Source organism: Symphalangus syndactylus, chromosome 23 (assembly GCF_028878055.3).
Source record: "Symphalangus syndactylus isolate Jambi chromosome 23, NHGRI_mSymSyn1-v2.1_pri, whole genome shotgun sequence".
Taxonomy (NCBI): Eukaryota; Metazoa; Chordata; class Mammalia; order Primates; family Hylobatidae; genus Symphalangus; species Symphalangus syndactylus.
The window spans coordinates 51099187-51125588 of NC_072445.2; the positions used below are offsets into that span (position 1 = coordinate 51099187).

Consider the following 26402-nt stretch of genomic DNA (forward strand, 5'->3'; position numbering starts at 1 on the left):
CTGAAGTCAGGAGTTCAAGACCATCCTGGCCAACATGTCGAAACCTCGTCTCTACTAAAAATACAAAAATTACCCAGGCGTGGTGCCACGTGCCTATAATCCCAGCTACTCAGGAGGCTGAGGCAGAAGAATCGCTTGAACCTGGGAGGTGGAGGTTGCAGTAAGTCGAGATCGTATCATTGTACTCCAGGCCTGGGCGACAGAGCAAAACTCCGTCTCAAAAAAAAAAAAAAGAAGAAGAACTGATTAATTTGTAACTTTCTGCTCAACTCGAGTATTATATGCTTCCAATTAATTAATTAACATGTTCATATGAAATCTTCTTTTCAAACAAATTTAAGTTGCAGGCTATTATGATTTGTCTTCCACAGGAATGACAGCCATTCCCTCAAGCAAGTTTTTAAGCAATGGTCAGTAAGATATTGAGAGACACAGGGGAAGAGCCTCTGGCTGCTGTGTTGAGACCATTCTGTGGAACAAAAGAACAGAAGGAAGGAGGAGGCTACTGTAATTATCCAGGCTTTGACCAGGGTGATTCTGCAGAGGCGTTGAGAAGTAACTGAATGTATTTGGAAGGCATGGCCAGTGGGATTTGCCTATGAAGCGAATGTGGGTCATAGAGAAGAGTCAGAAACGATTCTGTAGCATTTGGTCTCAACATCTGGAAGGACAGGGTTGACATTGATATTGACAGGGAATCCTGTGTGAGGAGCAGGGTTGGGGGAAGAAGAGTTTAATTCTGCAAATATTAATTTGAGATGCCTACTAAGCATTAGCATGGCAATGTTGAGTAGGTAATTGGACATCTAAATCTAGCGTTCACGGGAGACATTTGGGCTAGAGATATGCATTGGGAGTGATTATCTCTACGTGAATGGAATATGAAATAGTAAGACTGGAGAATGTCTTCTAGGGAGAGAGAGTAGCTAGAGAGGGGGTCCCAGAACCGAGTTCTGCATCCCTTCAACGTTCCGAGGTTGCAGAGAAGAGGAAGCAGAAAATCAGTGTGAGAAGAGTGGCCAGCGAGAAAGAGAAGAAGAGAAGGAAAGAAATGGTTTCAAGAAGCAGGGAGTTCCTCAGCCAGGTCAAATGCTGTTAACATGACACAGCCTGGAAGAAACCTCACAAGCAAGGGAAGAGCCCATTAAAATGGGAGGTGCCTTATCTACATGATCTTGTGCGTTGGGACAGCAAGCACAGGAAAGAAAGACGACTTTTAAATTTGCTGTATTCAGAATGCAGATAGGAGCATATCAATTTGTGTAAAAATATTATCACCTGTTTCTAAATTCAGTCTGCTAGGATACCATCTAGTAATTTCTTCCAAGAAAAAATGCTTTTCTGTGTTTTCATACTGCTGATACAGCCACCCAAAGTGCCTACTTTCCAAGTGGAAGAATGCATTGTAGAAGAATCTTTTCCAAAGTCTCTAAGTCAAAAAAGTATGTATTTTTTTCTCTTTTTCTTACTTGTCATTTAAAAGTATTCCTGGGTTTCCTTGTAAATAGGATAGACGAAATGAATGAATGCACTCTAATAGAATGTCCGCTGATTAGGGGACACACTCCACGCCCCACTTCACAAGTCTCTTTGTAGTGTGTGCATCGCCCTCCGAGCCTCCTCCTTCAGCTAGGACACATTGACGCTGAGATCTGTAATTTAAAACTTCTCTTATCTTCTACCCTCCTTTCATCTCTGACTACCCCAGAGAACATTCAGGGGTTTGTCAGGCGGCCATGAGGTCACCTGTATTTTTTGCACTTCTCTAACTTTGGTCAGGAAACAGTGCTGCCAGCCACTTGGAAACTCTGATTATGGATTTGGTCTCATTTGCCCAGTCACTTTGTGGGGGTCAAACAAAATTATTCCCACTTAGGTTAGTTCTTTCTTTATTTGATACATTTGCTGGTGGATTTCAGAATCTCATATATTAAAATGATATTTTTGCATATTCTCAGAGAGAGAATACTCTTCTTGGTAGCATTAAGAAGAGGCCCCGTTAGTAGCCAGCAGTCTTGGAGAACAGCGGGTCATTTAATAACTTTATTATTAAGCTGAGATGTTCCACAGAGGGGATTAGGCAGCTAGCTTGGCTAATTATCTGATATTTCCTTGTTTGTTTGTTTTGAGACAGAGTCTCACTCTGTCACCCAGGCTGGAGTACAGTGGTGTGATCTCAGCTCACTGTAACCTCCGCCTTGCGGGTTCAAGCGATTCTCCTGCCTCAGCCTCCCAAGTAGCTGGGATTACAGACGTGCGCCACCACACCTGGCTGATTTTCATATTTTTAGTAGAGATGGGTTTTCCCCATGTTGGCCAGGCTGGTCTTGAACTCCTGACCTCAGGTGATCTGCCCGCCTCGGCCTCCCAAAGTGCTGGGATTACAGGCGTGAGCCACCGTGCCCAGCCAATTATCTGATATTTCAAGTCACTGGATTCTTACAAGTTTTTGTTCTCATTTATGCAGATTGTATTTATATAGGCGCAAGCCATGGGAGTAACCCAGCAGAAGATGCTTTTTGCTTTATTAAGCTATGTACTGTTTACGTGATACTACTTAGAAACGTCTGCTTATCATAACAAAATCTAGCATTTCATTCTGTTTCCACAGTCATCTTAACATGTAATTACAGTACACTGAATGTTCTTTTTCCTTAGAACAATTAAATATTAATTTATAACAATAAAAACAAAATACATGTTTTGTCTTTACTTCCTAAAAGTTCCACAGCAAACATGAATTACTATTACTGATATTAAAAATGAAAAAGAAATATACCACCAAAGAATTTCTATGGTAAATGTTTTTTATTTTTTATATTTAGCTGTTCTTGTTTAGTATTGTTATTCAAAGAATACAGATTACTTCCCAGTGACTTTTCTAGCTTAATGAGGGACCCTGGGAATATCAGTTCTAGGTGAAGACAATACGCATAACAAACAAGATACATGTGAATTTTCCCTAGAATATACATACAAATCTAAAATCCAGAAAGTCTGGAAGGCAAAGAACAGCACAGAAGGTTTGTAAAGGAAGTCATTGATTCCCTGCAGCATGAGGCGCCTAAGATATATCAGGTTGTAATAATACATCATGGGGTCAGTCTTCGAGTGAATTTGATTTCTCTGTAGGTGATATAATGCTCTGAATATAATTCTTAACGTTCTTCAATTTTTTTAAATAAAATTTTTATTTGGAATAATTTTAGGTGTACAGAAAAGTTGCAAAGATAGATCTAGATTGTTCCTATACACTCTTTATCCAGTTTTCCCAGATGCTTCTGTCTTCCATAACTATGTCACATTTGTGATTATCAAGAACTTAGTTATATTACTATCAACTAAGCTACAAACTTCATTTGAATTTCACCAGTTTTTCCACTAATGTACTTTTTCCATTCCAGAGTACAATCTGGGTACCAAATTACATTTAGAACTCCAACTTTTGAAGAAAATTAGGACCTGAGTTAGACCTATGAAGATCTCAGACCCAACAGATAACAACTGAGATCTGCAATCAGGAAGAATAAATAGAAATAGCACAGACAAAAGCCTTAGAAAAATCCTGACTTCAAAGATGTAGCTATACTTATGTTTTACTTTAAGTAATATATACACACATACATACATAGGTATGTATGTGTGTATGTGTTTCTGATGCCACTGTCAGGGTATCTCAAATTTTCCTTTATTATTATGGTCCAAGAAGGATATTTTTTAAAACCAAATGATACTGAAAAATCTGTTGACTATGATACACTCTTGGACATGAGTGAAGAAAAGTATTTCTGAGAGATTTAGCAGCAGCATCTTAATAAAAGTATGCATATAACCTGGGATACAGTTATCTTCATACATAGTGGTATCTTATGCATCTCATCTCATTCCAGTTTCTCCCTTTACCCTCGAATTTAGCTACATTAATTATTGCAGTGTTTCTTTAATTCATTCATTGACCCCAAATACACATTGAGAAACAGCTGTGTGTTAAGTAATGGGCCAAGCTATATGGACCCAGTGGTCTTTTGGATGAACTCAAATAAGTAGGTTTTACTATATAGTGGATAGGTGCTAATACAGGCATTCATAAAGTGCTATGGAAAGAGGCTTAGACAACATGCATGAAGCAGAGGAAACTCATGAAAACGACATGGAGACATGTGGTACCATGGTCTTTTAAGTTCCATTCCACCTGCAGCACATTCCCTGCCTGGGAGGCATGGCAGGAACTGGAGCTGGATGTTGAATGGGGGCTTAGAATGACAAAGGCCTTGGATGCCAGCCAAGGGGTCTGAATTCATTGTGAAAAGGATGGGAAATCAGTGATAATATTTGTGATTTGGAAAGATCAGTATAGGCTGGGCACGGTGGCTCATGCCTGTAATCCCAGCACTTTGGAAGGTCGAGGCGAGCGGATCACCTGAGGTCAGGAGTTCAAGACCATCCTGGCCAACATGGTGAAACCCCGTCTCTACTAAAAATACAAAAAATTAGCTGGGCATAGTAGTGGGCGCCTGTAATCCCAGCTACTTGGGAGGCTAAGGTAGTTGAATTGCTTGAACCGGGGAGACGGAGGTTGCAGTGAGCCGAGATGTGCGCCACTGCACTCCAGCTTGGGCCACAAGAGCGAAACTCCGTCTCAAAAAAAAAAGATCCGTATAGATAATGGATTGCTAGAGTTAAAAATGTGAGGCAGGGTTACTAGCAGGAGCTTTTGGGGTAGCACGGTTCAGATAAGAAGACAAAAAAACCCCTTCCTCTTCTGTACTGGACCAGCACTTAGATTATCCTTTTAAGAGCAGGTTGAAATGCCATTTGCTCTGAGAAGCTTTTTTTTTCTTCACTCCTCAGACATACCTAGTCATTTACTCCCATAGCTCTTGGTTCATAACGTGATTATAATATTTATCACAGAGTGTTGTAAGGACTGTTTTTCATGTCTGTCTCCCTACCACAGTGAACTTCCCTAGGTCAGGGCTTGTGTCTTATTCATCTTGGCATCTTCAGCATTCAGGACACTGCCTGCCTGGTACAGGGCGTCTGCTCAAATATTTGATGAGTGAGAAATGGAATGAATATTTGCCAATCATGGATAGAATGTATGAGACAGTTAACCTTTCCCCTGAAACCTTAACAATCACTATTATTCAAATTAATTTTTGCAAAATTCCATGCACAATAATTTAGTTAGTTCAGTTGAGGAAACAAGGATGAGATTCAATTAAAGAAGAAATTGTAAGTCTTTAAATAATTGATATAGATTAGAGTTGCTTGGTCATGTTGTAGATAATCCAAGTTTGTGGGTTAAAAAAGAGAAATGTCTATGATTACAAACTTGGTGTAGAATATACTATAAAAACAATGTGAGATTTACTTCAAGTAAATGCACAGAAGTATATGAACAAACATTTATTTCGTTCTGAGGGTTTATCAATGGGACTAAGCAGAACCTGCGTTGCTGCTGCGTGCTAAATACTATTGTGGGAAAAGAGCTTGGGATATTTTATTTGGATCCCTGTTGCCTAGTTTGTAATTACTCACTTGAACCAGAGGTCACAAAAGCAAATGCCTAAAAGGGCCAGACAAGTGGCAGAAATGAATAAAAGTGTAAGAAACTAAGATGTAAGAAACATCTTACATCCTCGTTTTAGGTGTTTAGATGTTTCTCACGTCTTAGTTTTAGGCATTCTGCCACTTGTCAAGTTTCCAGTATAAGAAACTAAGATGTTGGAACAAATGATGCTTGTGAACTGGATGCTGCCTGGCCCATCTCTTAAGTGGCAGCCCTTACTCTGATTCAACAGATGGCTGATACGCAGAAACTTGGGATCAGTTTGCCATAGCTCCTGATTTTTGATGAGAAACCAAGTGTCTCAATTTAAGTCGAAACTATATGTCTTTATTGACGGGAAGTAAAAATAATTGATATTGTATAGGTAAATCCTCTTCCAGCAATGATGGCCTAGGTTGTTTTGGATCAACCTTCCCTCTAACAGCTAGAGAAACTGAACTAAATATTAAAAAATATTAAAATCTGAAATTTTTGCAGAGCCAACAAAACAGTGAAGAATTATGGAGTCAAGAGCAGGGAGAAGATGAAAGTCCACGGAGGTAAACCTGGTATTTGGGTTCACTTTTCTCTTAAAGGTGATTGCTGATTTTGAAAGCCGTGGCTTAAAGGCTGAAAACAGAGGGCTGGACAGACTCATAGAGCTGGGGGACCAAAAATGGGAGATCAGTGTTTGTTAAAGAGTAGGGATTGTGGTAAATATCTCAGGGAGGCAATTTGGATCCAGAGGAGTTATACCTAAGGATAATACTGAACTGGAACTATATCAAATCTAACAGGAACTGAAACTCAACCTCAGATGATCTCCAATTGCTGATTGGATTAAAGGGTTTTGAGGTTACTAGTGCGTCTAACCTAGCTGCTTGCCAAAAGCATGTGTACATTTTCTCTAGAGGAATAAAGCATCATACAGAGTCTTGTGACAATTTCCACATGCAATATCTGGCAATAGAAAACAACCAGCCAGGCTGGGCATGGTGGTTCCCACCTGTAATCCCAGCACTTTGGGAGCCGAGGTGGGCGGATCACCTGAGGTCAGGAGTTTGAGACCAGCCTGGCCAACGTGGTGAAACCCTGTCTCTGCTAAAAATACAAAAATTAGCCAGGCATGGTGGTGCACGCGTATAATCCCAGCTACTCAGGAGGCTGAGACAGGAGAATCACTTGAACCCAGGAGGCAGAGGTTGCAGTGAGCCAGAGATCGCGCCACTGCACTCCAGCCTGGGCGACAGAGCGAGACTCCATCTCAAAAAAGAAAAGAAAAGAAAAAAAAAAGGCAAACAAGGAGACAGGATGTGACCAAAAAACAAAAGAAAAACAGGCACCAGAAACAGACCTACAGTGCAATCCAGATAATGGTCTTTTCAGATACAGACTGTAAAATGGCCACCACTAATATTTTAAGAAATTAAGAGTCAAGATGCAAACTTTCCGCAGAGAATTGGAAGCAATAATAATCAACCAAAAGAAATGTTCAGAATTAAAATACTATATGGGTCACAAATAACATATACAGAAAATCAGATTTTTGAGCATTGCTCTCAACATTCTGTGTGCGGATGTAGCATAATAGGACCAGTGCAATAAATTGCAGATTGACTTGGTTTGTATCATAGTATAGCATAAAGAATTTGGCATAAATAAGAAAATCTTTTTTTATGGATCGCAAAAGATAGCAAAGATTAGAGATACAAAAAAAGTTGAAATAATTTATGAGGTTCAATTAGTTTCAACAATGAATTGGGTTTGTGGTAGCTCTTATTACTATGAATTAACCAATCAAAATTTTTAATCCAAAATCATTCCAGAAAAGTTTTGACAGGGAAATTCTGAGAGGTAGTGTAGAAGGTTCCACGGTTTATGGAATCAAATAGATCTACATTTGACCCCTGGTTTTGCTTCCTACTAGGTAGGTGACCTTGAATCAGTTACTAAACAATCTGACCCTCCAGCATCCTCATTTCTAAAATATGTGCATAATAACTGATTTGTTGAAGTTGTTAAGAAAGTTAGAAAAGGCACCCAAACAAACGGCTGGCGCGGTGGCTCACGCCTGTAATCCTAGCACTTTGGGAGGCTGAGGTGGGTGGATCACCAGGTCAGGAGATCGAGACCATCCTGGCTAACATGGTGAAACCCCGTCTCTACTAAAAATACAAAAAATTAGTTGGGCATGGTAGCGGGCGCCTGCAGTCCCAGCTACTCAGGAGGCTGAGCCAGGAGAATGGCGTGAACCCGGCAGGCGGAGCTTGCAGTGAGCCAAGATGGTGCCACTGCACTCTAGCCTGGGTGACAGAGCGAGACTCCATCTCAAAAAAAAAAAAAAGGCACATAAACTTACAAGCGTAGTAGGCCTTAAAGTAGGTTAGACAGTCAACTCATAGAGTTATTGGCAGGAAGAGAGGGTATCTACTCAGTTTTCTTTCCTCTCTGTACCACCCAGACCTCTTACTACCCTGTTGCTTTCAATCATATGCATTTCTTTGTTCTCTCTCCTTTTCTTCATTCCTCTCATTTATTTTATTTTGAGAGAGAAACACCACATCTATCTCATGTAATTACCATCATCTGGACATGAGTACCTTTTAAAACATCATGATTTATTCTGAGAGTACCAAAAAATGACCTTTTTATCTTTCTCAATGTGTCAAGAATAAACTATCAGTTTGGATTGTCTGTTCAAGCTAAAAATCTATTTGGTTTTTACTTCCTTGCCAAGGAGAGAGGGTTACAGCTTTATATTTGTGTGGCTGATAGTCACCCTTGTGATAAGCAAGACAGTTTAGCAGAGTCCTGAGTCATCAGCAAGACCCCCAACTGATTCAGTCAATGTGGAGAATCTGGACAGATGAAAGCTTTCAAATTCATGATCTGAGCCTTTATTTTTTGGCCATCTTTCCTTTCTGCAACATCTTCTTCTTTTAAGTATAAAGTTTCTACTATACCTTACCATACTGAAAGACAAATATCATGAAATAGACAAACTTTAAAAATACAATGTCTATATTACAAATTGTTTCGAAGTAACCCTTCATGGATAAAATACTATTTAATAAGTATCATTTGTCAAGGGACTTTTACTAGACTAAAAAACATCAGAGAACAATTTCATATCAAAAACATATGAGCACTTTCAATTTTCAGTCTATGTACTTCAAATATTAGTACTTATGAGAATTTTAATATGTTTGCTTCCTTTTATATGAAAAGAAACTGAACCTTTATTCTTTACTTAAAACTATTAGACATTATGTACCCGGTCTCTATTTGTGTATTTTCTTTTCTGATTTTAATATCTTATTTTTATAAGGATGGTTTTCCTCCAGGTTAACATCAGAACATCAGAAAAAATAGCAGTATTCTTTTTTTTTTATTATTTTTTTTGAGATGGAGTCTCGCTTTGTTGCCCAGGCTGGAGTGTACTGGCGTGATCTCGGCTCACTGTGACCTCCACCTCCTGGGTTTTCAAGTGATTCTCCTGCCTCAGCCTCCTGAGTAGCTGAGATTACAGGAACGTGCCACCACTCCCAGCTAATTTTTGTATTTTTAGTAGAGATGGGGTTTCACTGTGTTAGCCCAGAATGGTCTCGATCTCCTGACCTCGTGATCCACGCACCTCAGCCTCCCAAAGTGCTGGGATTACAGGTGTGAGCCACCATGTCTGGCAAAATCGTAGTATTCTTAAAGAATGGAGTCTTGTGTTACTTTCTGCACTAAGAGCACAGTGTTTTCCAAATGTCAGGGTGAACTCTGTTGAACTGGATATTCCTTCAAAATTTTCAATCAACTTAAGTACACAAAATATATTTTGCAGTTTTATTTGTCATCAGAAGAAAAACATTCTCTTAATGCCTCTTGCGTCTTCCTTACTGGAAATAAACTTTAATTCAGTAACTATGCATTGACCACTTGTTAAAACCAGATACTGTGCACTGGCCATGGGGAATATCAGCATGAATCAATCCCTATACCCAAGGAATTCATGAGTTCAGGTCCCCTGGGTGCTTCCAGTGTCCTGAGGGTTTTGGAGGACACATCCTCACAGGTTAGTTTGTGTTTTCTTCCTTCTCCTTCTTTATAAATAAACTTTATTTTTTAGAACTATTTTAGATTTACAAAGACATTGGAAATACAGATACATTGGATATACTCCACACCCAGTTTCTCATATTATTAACATCTTACCTTAGTATGGTATATATAATTATAATTAACAAACCAATACTGATACATTATTATTAACTAAAGTTTCTACTTTATTCAGATTTCTGTAGTTTTCCCCCAATGTTCTTTTTCTTTTCCAAGATCCCATTTAGAGTACCACATTGCCTTTAGCCATCATGTCACCTTAAGATTCCTCTTGGCTGTGACAGTTTCTCAGACTCTCCTTGTGTTTGGTTATTCTGATAATTTTCAGGAATCATTTATTTTTGCTTGGATAAAAAATAACTTGATCACAGGCTGCGAATCACCTTCCATGATTATTTGTCTACATGAGGCAGAATTGCCGCTTAACTGCATAGTCCTCTGGGGAGGGCTGTGAAGAGTTTCTTCAGTATGACTCCAACAGTGGCCCTCATCGTGGCTCTTCTCCAAGCCCACTCACCTGGCACCTCCAGGCAGCTGCTATATTTTCAGACCACTTTCCTGTCTCTGAGTTGTGATGTTTGGCATCTCCAGATCTTTTCCATTCCACCTCAGTCTCTTCAGCTTCCAAATATTTCTCTATACCAAAAGCCCTAATTGCTTCTTTTAACTAGCATTGCAGTCCACATTTTTATCAAGCAGAAATCTTGGACCTCCTTACTCAAGGGCAGAGAGCTCAGTCTTCAAAAACCACAATCGTGGGCTTCAGCTCTCTTCTTCCTGGAGAGGAAGGGAGTTGTTGTTTTCATTCCATCCCTCTTCTAGAACTCCTAACAATTCCTAATGCAGCAAAGAAAAGACAAAACAATTGAGCTGACATTTCAAAATAGATTGAATATTCATATTCTGCTAGCCATAATCACAAGAGCAGAGTTAGTATTATTATTGAGGTATGTAAAAGATGCTAGAGGAGCATAGAGGAGGGAAAACTAAATCTATTGCTCTGGAAAGAAAGGGGGGAAAGAAAAAGAGGATCAGCAAAGAGTATAAGGCTTTCTTACAGGTAATACCTGAACTGAGTCTTCAACAGTGTGTGGTGGGCAGTGCCAGCATCCCAAGTAGAAGTAACAGCCTGAGTAAAGACAGGAGGGCATGAAATAACATCATATATTTGAGAAAGTGCCAGCAACTCTGAACTAGTGCAGAGTAAAGGGACTATGAGGGAATGGCAGGAGGAGAGATTGGAAAGTTAAGCAGAAACAAATCAGACTGGGAAGTGCCTTTGATGTCACCCTAAGGTCTAAGAATGCTGTTGAATGCTGTGAAGTTAGGTCACCTTGCTGGCCGAGCAGTGGGGTTTAATATCTAGATCAGAAAGGGGTAGGATAAGAAGGTCAGAAGTTAGTGCACTCAGCGAAGAGATCTATCATCCCAGATTGGGCCATGTAAATAGACTGGTAAAAGAACATATTTAAATTTTGAGTTAAAACAAATTAAAATGTTCTGAGTTTGCTGAGTCGGTGAGTTGACTAAGAATTGGCAATGCAAGATTTAAGACTAGTTTATATGAGACCTTAAAACTCTGGCTGCTTGGACCAAGATACTCTTTGGTCAAAGAGAAGTCCAGGAGGCTATTTGCCCTCTAGTGGCAACCACAAAGCATTTTCTATTTGCTAGAAACTGACTAGAATACTCAGCGCAGAAAAAATGTTCCCAGGAAGCCAGTGGCCACTATACTTCATGAAGCTGTTTTAATTAGTATCTAGACTTGAATATCTAGCTTAATACACAAGCCCAATATAAGTTAGTTAAGATAGAAAAAAATGCTGTTTAATAATAACCAATCAATCATACATACCAATGTCTCACTGGAATTACTTTAACACAACTTTTCAATACGATCTTTTACAGGATATGATGGGAATGAAGCATTTTATTATAAATAACATCTCAGATTTTTAAGTGTAGTGATTTATTTTAAACGTATAACATAGAAAGATATTTGGAGGATCAGAGATCAGTTTTCCTACATCTCCAAGAATCTATTTTAGGTTCTCTGATCTGTTCACTTAGATTTTACACTTGCCATCTAGAAAATTTTGGTCCCCAATTTAGCATTATAGAATTTCCAGTTCACTTCTTTCATGTTATTTTCTTTTTTTCCACAGAAGTGGTTTATATCTTATTGAAGAGCCTTTGGTATCAGCTTTCAATCTTTCAAATGTACAGTCTTTCGAGAAATAATGCTTTCGCCTGCCTTTGCTAAACGCATTTCACAGAAGCATCTCATTATTTATTTATAAGTGTAAGTCTCCAGAATAAGGTAACATTACCACTGGTTTACCATTGCCTCTATACACATGAATACATTCATAATTAATAGAATGGTCTATACTAGTGTTGCAGCTAGAACAAACCTAAGGTCAGAGCTCTGGGAGAGCAAGTCATGCCATTATTTTTGTTAAGAAATAAAAAGCGTAAGTTAAAAATTATCTGAAGGGAGGTGTGCATGTAGGCTAGGGAGGCAAAGACAGTGGGGTATGGGAAAGAGGACTGAAAACAATTTGCAGAAGAAAATCTATAAGATTTTGAACCATGTCTTGACAAAAAAAAAAAAGTTTTTGTTTTCTTTCTGAGTTTTCTCTCTCCTTGGAGCAGGTTAATGATTGACCACTGCATTCCCCTTTTCTTGCGGGCAGTTAGGCCCTCAAAGAAACGGAAAGTAGTTGAGAAACAATGGGATTAAACTGCCTTAGGAAATTCTGAACGGATGAACATCAAACAGGCAGGTGAGGTTTCTCGTGGAATGCTTCTGCCCAGGTTTCCTGCTTCTGGAGGGGAAATTGATCTCATTAAAGAGTTCTCTTCCATACAATGGATAATGATGAGGAGTTATTGACATAAAAAGATGTTATTCACTCTAAGGGGGGGAAAAGCAAGCAACAAAACATATGCATAATATAATGCCATTTCTGTAAAAAATACATAGTATATGGATATTTATTTACATATAGAAAATCAACTAGATTTGCTCCAAATGTTAAATAGAGATTGTCTCAGGTTGATGGGATTGTGGGCAGTTTTAGTCCTTCGCCTGCCCCTATGTTTTTAGTGATTCATATGTGTAAAAATAATTGCTTCAGCCGGGCAAGGTGGCTCACGCCCGTAATCCCAGCACTTTGGGAGGCCGATGCGGGTGGATCACAAACAAGGTCAGGAGTTCAAGACCAGCCTGCCCAAGATGGCGAAACCCCCGTCTCTACTAAAAGTACAAAAAAATTAGCCGGGCATGGTGGCAGGCGCCTATAATCCCAGATACTTGGGAGGCTGAGGCAGAGTATCACTTGAACTCGGGAGGCAGATGTTGCAGTGAACTGAGATCATGCCACTGCACTCCAGCCTGGGCGATAGAGCAAGACTCCATCGCAAAAAAATAAATAAATAAATAAATAAGTAAATAAATAAAATATAATAATAAAATAATTGCTTTAAAAAGTATAAAAATATTTTCTTGAAACAGAAAAAGATAGTTACATTGTAGTTAGCTAACCATTTGTAAATAGTAATTAATTTGTTTTAAAAATTACTTAAAGTCCTACAGGAACTAGAAAAAACACAGTGAACACTAAGCTGATTTTAGAATGGATAGACTTTCCTACGTGTTAAGCGAGCAAACAAAAACACATAAAAGATTAGTTTATTTTATCACATAATTTGTACAGCTTTCTCAAGGTTTTTAAGAGGAAATAATGTTTAAATAAGTATTAAAGACACATACCAAACTCAGATAAAATATTTACAATACATAGGACCAATTAAAAATGCTTAGCACAGTGCCCGGAACAAGGCAAGGGCTTAATAAACAGATCATTATTATGATTAGTGTATTAATGTATTACAAACCAGTAATAAAAATTAAAATTCTTCAAGATTGGACAAAAGAGATGGACAAACCTGTAATCATGAAATGGCTAATAAACATACGATAAAGTTCAAATTTTACATTATTCATAGAAATGCATGCTAAGGTAATAGATATGCAATTCTTTACCCATGAAATAAACAAAGATATATTTTTAAAAAGGTATTTTCCAATACCGGCAAGGTTTCAGAGAAATGGGTACTTTTATACCATGCAAGTGAGAAAATGAATCAGTACGAACTCTCTAGATGGCAATTTCTCAGTGAATATCAAAAACCTTTAAAGTATTTATATGAGTCAACCCAGGAATTTCATGCCTAGGAATTTATCTTAAGGAAACAATCAAGAATGTTAACATACACCCTTTAAAAGACCCAATAGTTTTGCTTGCAGAAATTTATCCTACAGATAATACTTCCAGTGCACATGGACAAAATGACACAGATGTTGCACAAGGTTGTTTATGTAATTTCATAACAAAAGATTGGAAACAACCTAAATTACCATCAATAGCTGTAAGAGAAACACACTGTGGTACTTTGAGACAATAGAATATTATGGAAGAATAACAAAATGAAAACAGAACGTGCACATATAGAAAGATATCCTCCCGATATTTTTAAATTTTAAAAAGATACAGAACAGTGTAAAAATGGGAGAAAATGAGAATATGTTTATATCTGCTAGTATGTTCAAAAAAATAACTCTCAAAGGATAGGTAAGAAATTAATAGTGGCTTCTGTAAGGTGTGAGAGGGAATTAGGCAGACATAGGACAAGAATGAAAGAGAAAATATTTTCTTTGGTTTTTGAACCACATACACTCATTAGTTTTCTTTTTTTAAAAGTAAATAAATGAGTTTTTAAAAATACTCACAAAATGCATGTCAAGATAGTATGGGAAGGCCAAGTATCTTTTAAACGTCCAAGCTGAATAAATACAACACCCGAAATTCACTATGCTCATCTTTTCCTCTTTGAAGACAGAGAAAATGCTTCTCTTCTCTTGGCATCCTCCTATCTGAAAAAGTACCTGGCACATAGGAGGTACTCAATTAATTTTAGAGGAATAAATGAATCAATGAAGTTTTAAAAGTTAAGTTAGTCACCAAGGAAAAGACTATACACTCTTCTCACATTCAGATTTTTTTTCCAGCAAGGAACGATTATTTTTTAGAGAAGACGCAAAATAAAAGTTCCAATGGTCAAAGTTGCTATTTTAAGTGCTTATTCATCAGCTCTAATCCTAAAGAGGCTGTTAAAGTAGATTATTAAAGCAAAGATAAAATCAAGTAAAATAACTGCACTGCCACACTATGGTACCATATAGGTTCATAAACCAGGTTTATCATTTCCATCCAGTCATGGGCCAAATCACTGTTCCTTCTCTTGCCAATGTGAGATATCAGGATATGTTCACAACTAAACCATGACAGTTAATGAGGGATGGAAGACACTGAGCTTAGAGAATGTGCTATAAACCATCAAAATCCACCACAAAACACACCCAGTATTAAAAATGATCTAGTGGCCGGGCGCGGTGGCTCACGCTTGTAATCCCAGCACTTTGGGAGGCCGAGGCGGGCGGATCACGAGGTCAGGAGATCGAGACCACGGTGAAACCCCGTCTCTACTAAAAATACAAAAAATTAGCCGGGCGTGGTGGCGGGCGCCTGTAGTCCCAGCTACTCGGAGAGGCTGAGGCAGGAGAATGGCGTGAACCTGGGAGGCGGAGCTTGCAGCGAGCCGAGACTGCGCCACTGCACTCCAGCCTGGGACACAGAGCAAGACTCCGTCTCAAAAAAAAAAAAAAAAAAAATCTAGTGCTAGTATAATAGTTAACACTGGGGGAAATGTTCAGGGGCAGAAATGAAGCCTACAAAATGAGCTGGTGACTGTATATTAGATTAGTGATTCTCAACACTGACTGCACATTATAATCACCTAGGGAACCTTTAAAAATACTGATTCTAGGGCTCCACTCCCAGAGATTCTGATTAAATTTCTGTGGGGTGGAGCTCAGGAATTCCTATTGAAAAAAAAAAATAGTAATGCCGATGTGAGGTCAGGGTTGAAAAATGCTTCACTAGACCATGGGAGGGATGGAGGAAAGTTTTTTTCCTATTCTTACATAAATGGATGATTTAATCAGCTGGTGGCAGCCATTACAATTCATGCAAACACAAAATTTTTCTGACTCACCTCTTCACCTGCTATTTCCTCATCTTCCCTAGACCAAACCTTCCCCAAAACTCCCTGCTTGGACGATTAATATTTCCTATGGGTCTCTTCGCTTGTTTTTGTTCTTCCCTCATATTTTCACCTTGCACAACAATGACAAGTGGTTTTTCTTATATCAAAGACTCTATGTGTAAGGTATTTGTAATCTAAATTTCTCAGATTCGGCTTCCATTCTGAGCTCTGCCATTATCTAATGAGATTGCACTGCTGCTCAGTTTCAACTACACCAAATTAATTGGGATTCATAACCTCTAAGGTTGTCTTACCCCACCAGTAAATCTTCAATCCCATTTTTATAGTTTCCCTAAATATTCTTAATTGAAGTCAGACAAAATCTTCTTCACCCCTCAACTTATGTTTTGCTCCTTTCCTTCCAATGCAATTGTTATTTATGCTGTTTCTTCTGCTTTTTCATTCCCTCAGCCAATCATATGCACAATCACCTGGCTCAAGCTCACCTTCTCCACAGGCTTTTAGGAACCCAGACCACTTTATATCCATTATATTCTTAGTTTATGCTTTCCTTGGTACTCTGTGGTCAAGATTCTCTTTACTCAAAGTGCAGTTCAGCGTTAGCAATATCAACATCACTTGGGGGTTTGTTAAAGATGTAGAATCCCGAGCCTCTTCTGCATTTCAACCAATTGCCAGGTGACTTCATGCACATCAAGATGAACTGGCCTATACCCGTTTATTAGCACTTGCTTTGTTTTCCAGTTTCTCTTTCTTCTTTCCTTCCTTCCTTTTCTTTCTTTTTCTCTCTCCCCACCCCCCTTTTTTTTTTTGAGATGGAGTCTTGCTCTGTTGCCCAGGTGGGAGTGCAAGTGGCACCGTCTCGGCTCACTGCAACCTCTGCCACCTTCAAGTAATTCTCCTGCCTCAGCCTCCTGAGTAGCTGGGACTACAGGCGTGCACCACCACACCCAGCTAATTTTTTTTTTTTTTTTTTTTTTAGTAGAGATGGGGTTTCATCATTGAGAGGTGACAGCGTGCTGGCGGTCTTCACAGCCCTCCTTCACTCTCGGTGCCTCCTCTGCCTGGGCTCCCACTTTGGCCACTTGAGGAGCCCTTCAGCCCACCGCTGCACTGTGGGAGTCCCTTTCTGGGCAGGCCAAGGCCGGAGCTGGCTCCCTCAGCTGGCTCCCTCAGCTTGCGGGGAGGTGTGGAGGGAGAGGCGCAGGCTGGAATCCGGGCTGCACGTGGTGCTTGCGGGCCAACGTGAGTTCCAGGTGGGCGTGGGCTCGGCAGCCCAGCACTCCGAGCGGCCCCGGGCAGTGAGGGGTTTAGCACCTGGGCCAGCAGCTGCTGTGCTCAATTTCTTGCCGGGCCTTAGCTGCCTTCCCACGGGGCAGGGCTCAGGACCTGCAACCCACCATGCCTGAGACTCCCTCTACCTCCGTGGGCTCCTGTGCTGCCAGAGCCTCCCTGACTAGCACCGCCCCCTGCTCCATGGCGCCCAGTCCCATCGACCACCCAAGGGCTGAGGACTGCAGGCGCACGGTGCCACACTGGTAGGCAGCTCCACCTGCAGCCCCGGTGCAGGATCCACTGGATGAAGCCAGCTGGGCTCCTGAATTTGGTGGGGACTTGGAGAACCTTTATGTCTAGCTAAGGGATTGTAAATACACCAATCAGCACTCTGTATCTAGCTCAAGGTTTGTAAACACACCAATCAGCACCCTGTGTCTAGCTCAGGGTTTGTGAATGCACCAATCCACACTCTGTATCCAGCTACTCTGGTGAGGACTTGGAGAACCTTTGTGTGGACCCTCTGTATCTAGCTAATACAGTGGGGATGTGGAAAACCTTTGTGTCTAGCTCAGGGATTGTAAACGCACCAATCAGCGCCCTGTCAAAACAGAGCACTCGGCTCTCTGTAAAATGGACCAATCAGCAGGATGTGGGTGGGGCCAGATAAGAGAATAAAAGCAGGCCGCCCGAGCCAGCAGTGCCAACCCTCTGAGGTCTCTTTCCACAGTGTGGAAGCTTTGTTCTCTTGTCCTTTGTAATAAGTCTTGCTGCTGCTCACTTTTTGGGTCCATACTGCCTTTATAAGCTGTAACTACTCACCATGAAGATCTGCAGCTTCACTCTTGAAGCCAACGAAACCACAAACCCACCGGGAGGAATGAACAACTGCAGATGCGCTGCCATACGAGCTGTAACACTCACCACGAAGGCCCGCAACTTCACTCCTGAGCCAACGAGACCACGAACCCACCAGAACAAAGAAACTCCGAACACATCAGAACATCAGAAGGAACAAACTATAGACACGCCGCCTTTAAGAACTGTTAACACTGCGAGGGTCTGTGGCCTCATTCTTGAAGTCAGTTGGACCAAGAACCCATGAATTCCAGACATGCCATGTTGGTCAGGCTGGTCTCGAACTTCCTACTTCTGCCCCACAGTGCTGGGATTCAGGCGTGAGCCACTCGGCCAGACCCTTAACTTTTATTCCAAAAAAATTTGTTAAAACTTACAGTACATACTATTATTTAGCAGGGACCCTGAAGTGTTAAATGAATGTCACATATATCACATACCGTGATAGGAATAAAGTCAATTGTTTGAAAGGTTGACAAATACAATGATAGGCTGCAGGAACTTCATAGGTCTTAGAATATCTCACCAGATCTCCTCATCTTCCAGATTAAAAAGGGGAGGCCCAGACTTCAGCAGGAAGGGCTGATTTAAGGACATCTATAGTGTGAGTGAGTCTGGGCCACACTCTTTGGTTTTCCAGTTTTGGTAATGATGCATCACTACTCTTGAAAAACCAACAAGTAAGCACCCAAAAAAAATGTTTAGGAATTCAGAAGTACTCTTTTTACTCCAGCCTTAAACATTATTTGCTCTTGCACTGTGGATTACCCATCAACAATGTCCAGTCCTTACCAGAAGTCCGGGAGAGCATCAAATGCTGGGGATACTGAAATGACCTTAACCCAGTATTTGGTCACCTACAGGGCAGTGTAATGGAGAGCAAAGCAGGACAGAGGAAAAGCAAAACACAAAAACACCAAAAAATTGGAAATCTTCGGAGCTATTTGCCTTCTAGAACCTTAAAGGCACCTTAAAGGCACCCGCACTATAGAATATTGGAAGAGCAGTCTGCTGTAAGTCTGAATCATGAGTTCCTTACACTTTTTTCTTCCCAGTTCAATTGTGGGAACTTCCGAGCCCTGGTCCTTTCATTGTTTGTGATACCCAACACCCAGCACAATGCGGAGCGCACAGTAAGGTGGCAGTGAATTCATCAACACTTTCAAAGTCTGTTTTACCTACAAGGACAAGTTTTATTGTATGTTTCCTTTTAAATAAGTGCCACAATCGCAATAAGTGAAAACAAATCCTGTCTGACACCGCCCCAGCTCGTGGGCCTCCCCGCAGAGCGGGCGCCCGTGGGGGAAACCGGCGGAAAGCGAGGGATGCGGGCATAGCCACAGACTGGGCGCGGGGGGCACTGGAATGGCGGAGCCCGGGACGCTGGGACCTTCGGCCGCCGCTGGGCGACTGGGCTGGCGGAGGCGTCTCCCGCCCTCCTGGGCAGCGCGGCTCCGGGCGCATTCCTGCACCCTCCTCCCGCGCGCCGCGCTCCCTCCCCCGGACAGCTGATTCATTGGCTCGGCCGCCCAGACTGCCTGGCGCCGGCTGCGTGACGTCACCCATTCACGGAGCCCGCCTCCCCCCTCCGCTGGCGCCGGCCGGGCGGTCGCCCTGACAACGCAGACGCCAGCCCGCACAATGACTTCCAGCTGGAGCAGCCCAGCCAGCCTGCGCGCTCACTCGCTTGCTTTCGCCGGGCTTCAAAGCACCGGGGTGAGTTTCTTTCTCTCCCTCTCCTTTTTTTTCCAGGCTCCCGCGGGTTCCCCCTGCCAGGGAATCCACTCGCTCTAGTTTTCTAGGGCTCTGGTCCCAGTCCCTTCTGAAGTGCGGTTGCAGGCTGTCTTCCTCAGTCGCCCTCTCCCTGGGCGCTGTTTTGCTGGGCAGCATCCCATGCTAGGCTCGGCAGACATTCTGGCGGTTGGGTTCGGCCCTTGCAGCGCTAACACCTGCAGAGTCGAGGCTCCTGCCAAAAGGCATAAAGCAAAGGAGGAAAAAATTCATTGTCATAATAGCGAAAATGATAAACCTCAGCTGTTTAAGAGAAGAATGTCTGAGTAGCTGTTGATTACCTCCCATAATCACAAAACAACTTTTTTTTTTTTAAAGAATTTGCACTCTTCGTCTGTTAAAACGCGGTCATTACTTCTTTTGCTTTCAAATCGAACTTCGCGACAGTTAGCAACTTCAAGAACGCTTCCAAATGGATGAATGTTTCCAGAATGTAAAACAAATCTGGAAAGTTGTAGCAGTGTAAATTAGGATAGAGAGTGTGTGAAGGTCGTATTTGGAGAGAGAGAAGGACAGAGGAGATTGGTGGTCTTGGGGCAAGGCAAATAGCTCATTCCCACCCCCACCTCCAGTTTCCACCCCAGACCTTTAAATTTTCAAGGTGGAGGAAAGGGAGACATAGCTGTTGATTAGAGTTGGGTGGGAGGTAATTCTTATTCTAAATTTTCACTTTATTTATTTTTTGGTGCCAGATTTTTTGCTTCAAAACAGCTGCATTTTTGGAAGAAAGTCCACAACTGACAACTAAGCAAAACCCTCCTGGTGGATAGCATAAATCTGCTTTGTTGAAGCTGCTCATCTGTCTGATCTGTGAGTCCAGAAGTTGCAAACTCCCTTCCCAGCTTATGCAAAAATACTTCCAGTAAAAACAAGCCCTTTGGCCCTTTTCTGCTGTCAGTCCACATTTCAGCATTTTCTTCGCTTTGTTATTCATCATTTTATGTATTTGGACCCATCCTCAAACAGACTTTAAACCCTTTAAAGGCAAGGAGGGATTCTTTCCTAAACCTTTAATCCCCTGGCCCAGCTGAGTAGATGCAGTGTCTTATGATGATGGTGATATAGAATGATTAATAACCACACAAGGCATTCGGTTGGTCAAGTCACTGTTTATCGGCTCAGAATAATCCTTGGCTTCTATATGTCTACAACTCACTTCCTAAACAGTTAAATCCAGGGAGTCTAATAGATAATAGTTGGTGATCATTAATATAAATAACCAATACATTAGAATGTGTAGTCAAAATAGGAATACTTGGTTTTCACATATTTCCCAAGGGTCGCTGCTGGTGGTAGTCAACACAATAAAATAAAAATTTGAACTCATTTTGTTATTCATCTAAAATGAGAAACTCGGTGAAACATTGACTTTCTAAAATTGCTGCATATTTAAATGTGATTGTAATTGCTCTTTAGCATTTTAAAATTATCGATACCAAATGCTTAAGAATCTAAAGAGTAGTCTGTTGGGGCTGGCCTTTTTTGTGTAAAATGGTCTGTATCATAATGGATGACTGATTATCCCATCCACATTATTTGGATTCACTTAATACTAGATTTTGACGTAAGGAGAATAAAACCCTCAAGAAACCTAACATAGATTTGTGTATTTAGTTTTCTCCTTCCTTATCATCTTTCACCAGACTTATAGGTGTTCCACCTGCTTGTAGTTTCGGTAATAATACCAGCTGCTGGTGGTTCCTAACTCTAGCTACACTTTCAAATTACCTCGTGCATTTAAAAAAATGCAGTTGGCTAGGCTCCTCCCCTAGATATTTTAATTTACAAGGTTTGGGATGTGGCCTGGGCACCGATTTTTTTAACTTTTTATATGAATATAGACTTACAGGAAGTCGCAAAGATAGTACAGAGAGGTCTCATAGAGCTTCCACTTTGCCTCCACTGTTGGTTACGTTCCGCATAGCTAGAGCACAATCATGAAGCTAGGACATTGACACTGAGATAAAATGTGCCTGTGATTCTGTGTCACCTTATCCCTGAAGACTCTTGTAATCATTACCACAATCAAAATACAAACTATTTCAACACCACAAAGATCTCCCCCTACAGTCCCTTTATGGTCGTCCCTTTCTTTCCCCAGCACTATCCCTAACCCTTGGCAATCATCAGTCTGTTCTCCATTTCTATAATTTTGTCGTTTGGGGAATTGGGGAATGTTTTATAAATTGGTCCTCACAGCTTGTGACCTTCTAAAATTAGCTACCCGCCCCCCGCGCCAGCCAACTCAGCAGAATGCCCTTGAGATTTATCCGTTATTACAGGTATTTCTAGTTTGTTCCTTTTTGTTACTGAGTTCTACACTATGGGTGTAACACAGTTTGTTTAATCATTCAGCATTCACCTGTCATATGACATTTTGGTTCCTTCTTTTTTGGGGGGTGGGGGGCCTATTACAAATAAAACTGCTTTGAAAAATTGCTTGGAGGTTTTTCTGTGGAGCTAAGTTTTCATTTCTCTGGGATAAATGTCCGGGAGTGTGATTGCTGGGTCATATGGTAAGTATGTGTTTAATTTTTAAAGAAATTGCTGAACTATTTTCCAGAAATGCGGTACTATTTTACATTCCCAGCAGCCATATATGAGAGATCCAGTTTTTCCACATCCTTGCCAGCATTTTGTATTGTCACTCTTTTTTTACTTTTACTGTTCCGTTTAGGTGTGCATTGATACCTCACTCTGGTCTTAATTTGCACTTTCCTAATGACTAGTGATGTTGAACATTTTCTCATGTCTTTATTTGCCGTACACATACCCTCTTCAGTGAAATCCCTCTTCGTGTCATTTTCTTATTTGTTTTGTTACTGTTGAGTTTTGAAGGTTCTTTAAATTATCGACATGAGTCCTTTATCAGTTACATCAGCAGTCCTCAACCTTTTTGGCATCAGGGACAAGTTTCGTGGAAGACAGTTTTTTCCACAGAAGTGGGGGTGGTGGGGGAAATGGTTTCCAGATGGAACTGTTCCACTTAAGATCATCAGACATTAGTTAGATTCTCATAAGGAGCATGTAAACTAGATCCCTCGCATTCGCAGTTCACAATAGGGTTCGCGCTCCTGTGAGAATCTGATGCCCTGGCTGATCTGACAGGAGACAGAGCTCAGGTGGTGATGCTGGCTCAGGAACTGCTTACCTCCTGCTGTGCTGCCAGCTTCCTAACAGGCCATTGACCTGTACCAGTCTGAGGCCCAGGGCTTGGGGACCCGTGAGACATGTGGCTTGCAAATCGTTTGTCCCAGTAGTTTGCTTGTCTTTTCATCTTCTTAAAAGGATCTTTTGGGCCGGGTCCAGTGGCTCATGCCTGTAATCCCAGCATTTTGGGAGACAGGCGGGTGGATCACCTGAGTCGGAAGTTTGAGACCAGCCTGACCAGCATGGAGAAACTCCGTCTCTACAAAAAATACAAAAATTAGCCGGGCCTGATGGCGCATGCCTGTAATCCCAGCTACTCGGGAGGCTGAGGCAGGAGGGTTGCATGAATCTGGGAGGCGGAGGTTGCAGTGAGCCAAGATCGCGCCATTGCACTTCAGCCTGGGCAACAAGAGGAAAACTCCATCCCAAAAAAAAAAAAAAAAAAAAAAAAGATCTTTTGGAGAGAAAAAGTTTTTAATTTTAATAAAATCCAATTTTTTAATTTTAACTTTTAGGTTTAGGGGTACATGTGCTAGTTTGTTATATAAGAAATTGTGCATCATGGGGAGTTGGCATATAGATTATTTCATCACTAGGTAATAAGCATAATACCTGATAGGTAGTTTTTCAATCCACCCTGTCCTCCCACTCTCCAGACCCAAGTAGGACACAGTGCAGTTGATTTTTGTATGTTTATCTTTTTGTGACTTTGCTGAACTTACGTATTGGCTCTAGGAGTTTTGTTGTTTTGGGGTTTTCTGTTTGTTTTTGAAGGTTTCTTGGATTTTTTTTTTTTTTTTTTTGTTACAACATAGGGAAACCTGTCATCTGCAAATAGCAACAGTTTTAGTTCTTCCGTGCATTTACTTTTCTTGCCTTATTGTGCTGGCTGGAACTTCCAGTACTGTGTTGTGGTGAGGTGGGACATCCTTGTTTTGTACCTGAGCTTAGGGGGAAAGCATTCAGTCTTTTTTTTTTTTTTTTGAAACCAAGTCTTTCTCTCTCACCCAGGCTGGAATGCAGTGGTGCGATCTCAGCTCACTGCAACCTCCATCTCCCGGGTTCAAGCGATTCTCCCACCTCAGCCTCCCAAGTAGCTGAACTACAGGTGTGTGCCACCACGCCCAGCTGATTTTTGTGTTTTTAGTAGAGATGGGGTTTTGCCATGTTGGCCAGGGTGGTCTGGAACTCCTGACTTCAGGTGATCTGCCCATCTCGGTCTCCCAAAGTGCTGGGATTACAGCCACCACGCCAGGCCAGCATTCAGTCTTTCGTTATTAAGTATAATATTAGTTGTAGGGTTTTTTTTTTCTTCAAGTTTTTAAAAAGTCAGTTTGAGGAAGTTCCCTGCATTCCCAGTTTTCTGAGAATTTGTATCATGAATGGATGTTGAATTTTGTTATGTACTTTTTCTGCATCAACTGATGAATCATATGATTTTTTTCCCTTTAGCTTGTGACTATGGTAGATTATTGATATATTGATTTTTGAATGTTAAATCAGTCTTTCATCCCTAGGATGCTAGCTCATGGTGTATAATTCTGTGTTGATATAGTGCTGAAAGCCATTTGCTAATAATTTTGTTGATTGTTACACTTACATTAATGAAGGGTATCAGTCTGTAGTTTCTGTCTCTGTCTCGGTTTATCTCTCTCTGTCTCCCTGTCTCTCTCTCACGCAATCTTTGGTTGGTTTGGATAGCAGGATAATATTGGCTTCCTAAAATAAATTGGAAAGTGTTCATGCCTCTTCTATTTTTGGGGAAAGTATATGTATAATTGGTGTTAATTCTTCTTTCAACATTTGTTAGAATAGTGTGGTAAAACAATCTGGCGGGCCCTGGAGTTTTCTCAATAAAGTGCTATTTAAATGATCTATTTCATATTGTGTGAGTTGGGATAATATGTGCTTTTTGAGGAATGGGGTCATTTTATCTATTTATTGTCTAATTTTGTCTAATTTATTTATGTGGTATTTACTCATTATCCCTTTGATATCTGCAGGATCTGTAGTAATATCCCTTCTTTCTTTCCTAATATTAATTTGTGTTTTTTTCTTCTTTTTAATTTGTCAGTCTTGATTGAGATTTGTGCATTGTATTGATTTTTTTTTTCAAAGAACCATCTTTTACTGATTTTCTTTGTTTTTTGTTTCCAGTTTCACTGATTTCTGCTCTTCTTATTATTCCCTCTCTCTGCTTTCTTTGGGTTTATTTTTCTCTTCCTTTTCTATGCTCTTGAGGCATAATCCTAGATTTTAATTTGAGACTTTTCCTGCTTTTTAATGTAAGATTTTAGTGCTATAAATTTCCCTCTTAGCACTGTTTTTGCTGCATCCACAAATTTTGATATGTTGTGTTTTTATTTTCATTCAGTTCAGTGTATGTTTTGATTTCCACTTAGACTTCCTCTTTGAGCTATGGATTATTTTATAGGGAATTTAGTTTCCAAGTGTTGGGTTATTTTCCTATTATCTTTCTGTTACTGATTTCTACTTTAATTTCATTATGGTCAGAGGATACACTCCGTATGATTTAATTCTTTTAAATTTCATGATTCGTGTTATGGATATGATCTATCTTGGTGTATGCTCTGTGATTGCTTAAAGAGAATGCTGCTAGTGTTGGGCGGGGTGCTCTGGAAGTGTCAGCTTCTGTTGCTTGACGGTGTTATTGGGTTCTCTTATATCTTTGGTGATTTCCTGTCCAATTGTTTTAGCAGTTGTTGAGAGAGGAGTGTGGAAGTCCCCAACTGTGATTGTGGATATATCTAATTCTCCTTTCAGTTCTATCAGTTTTTGCTTCACATATTTTATAAGTCTGTTATTTGGTGCATACTCACTTAGAATTGCTAATACGGTTCACTTAGAATTGCTTATGTAATTCTTTTTGGTGAATTATGTTTCTCTCTTGTCTCTTGTCCTTTGCTTTGAAGTCTACTTTCTTTTAATATAGCCATCCCTGCTTTCTTTAAATACTTTCATGACTTTTTTTTATCCTTTTACTTTCAACCTACCTATTTCATTATATTCGAAGTGAGCTTCTTGTAGATAGCATATAGTTGGGTCATCTCTTTTTAAAATTCATTCTGTAATCTCATTTTCTTAATAGTTATATTTAGACCATTTACATTAAATGTAATTATTGATATACATTCATGCTTTTGTTTCCTATTTTATTTAATATTTGCTCTCTCTGTCTTTTTTAACTCTTTTTCTTGCTTTGGGCTACTTGAACATTTGATAAAAATCCATTTCGATTTATGTATAGTGTTTTTGAGTGCAACTCTATAGCATTTTTAATGGTTGCTGTAGCTACTGTATTATAGTTACATAGCTTACTAACTCTATTGATGTTAATGGAGTACCAGTTCAAGTGAAGTGTTAAAGTCTTCCCTCCATATCCCTTCACTTTATAATATAAATATGCAGTATAATTGTCTTAAGTATTTCCTGTACATACATTTAGAACCCTACCAGATAGTGTTATAATCTTTATCTCAATAGTCAAATACTTAGAAAGCTCAAGAGGAGAAAGAAA

General features: G+C 40.3%; 1 long non-coding RNA gene across 1 annotated transcript; it reads left to right on the forward strand.

The window, feature by feature from the left end:
* The first annotated feature begins 19350 nt into the window (after nucleotides 1–19350).
* On the forward strand, nucleotides 19351–20618 carry LOC129473660 (uncharacterized). Its single transcript, XR_008654320.2, has 2 exons — nucleotides 19351–19639; nucleotides 20407–20618. It is a non-coding gene; the product is annotated as an uncharacterized lncRNA (long non-coding RNA).
* The last annotated feature ends 5784 nt before the right edge of the window (nucleotides 20619–26402 follow it).